This window comes from Apodemus sylvaticus, chromosome 15 (assembly GCF_947179515.1).
Source record: "Apodemus sylvaticus chromosome 15, mApoSyl1.1, whole genome shotgun sequence".
NCBI classification, from domain to species: Eukaryota; Metazoa; Chordata; class Mammalia; order Rodentia; family Muridae; genus Apodemus; species Apodemus sylvaticus.
The window spans coordinates 70987197-70988088 of NC_067486.1; positions in this window are offsets into that span (position 1 = coordinate 70987197).

Here is an 892-nt window from a genome sequence, read left to right on the forward strand (position 1 = left end):
TTCATTTTGGGTTGATTTTTGTATAGGGTGAGCAATAAGGTCTTGCTTTAGATTTTTGTGTGTGGATATTTAACTTTCTTGGCCCTCCTAGTTAAAGAGCCTGTCCTCGCTGATGTACAGTTTTGATGCTTTTGCATTAATGGTTGTAGCAATGTGGGCTTATTTCTAGATCATCCATTCCATGCGCTCACAAGTCTGTTTCTGGGCTTACGGCTCTGTAGTATATTTTGAAGTAAGATGTTATGACACCTCCAGCATTATTCTTGCTCAGGATAAATTATATGTACATTTTCAGAGCAGTAAAAAAGTCTCAGGCGTAGTTCTCTTCTGTGTCACTACCATTTTTTTTTTTTGTTTAAAACATCATTAAAAATTGTACATGTTTGTTATTTTATTTTTCCTTACGCCAATCCCACAGGATGCCGACATAGTATTATGTCATTTCACAGGTTGAAAAAGAATTTAAGTTTAGGGTCATTAAGTATCTCACCAATTTTTCTGTGGCTGTGGAATAGTAGTGTTATCACAAGATGCCCGATTCAAAGGGCAGGATTGGCCTCAGTGTCAAAGCTGTGGGAGATGAATGACCGAGAACAGAGAACATCGACTAGAATCCCAAGTCCAAAGGCTCTTTTGTTTGAATATTTTTTATATGCACCACATCACACACCAAGGCCTGTTTCCCAATTTTACAAAAACCAGATGCAGGATCTAGTAAAGCCTTCGGGTCATTGACACACCCCACTAGTAAAGGACTGTTTTTTTTTTTTTTTCTTCTTCTGTTGCTTATAGGATGAATAAGGTAAAAACATGCAGAACAAACAACAGAGCATGTGACCTGCCTATAACAAGACGCCTGGTGCCAGACAGACTGGTCGGGGATGAGGAGCCG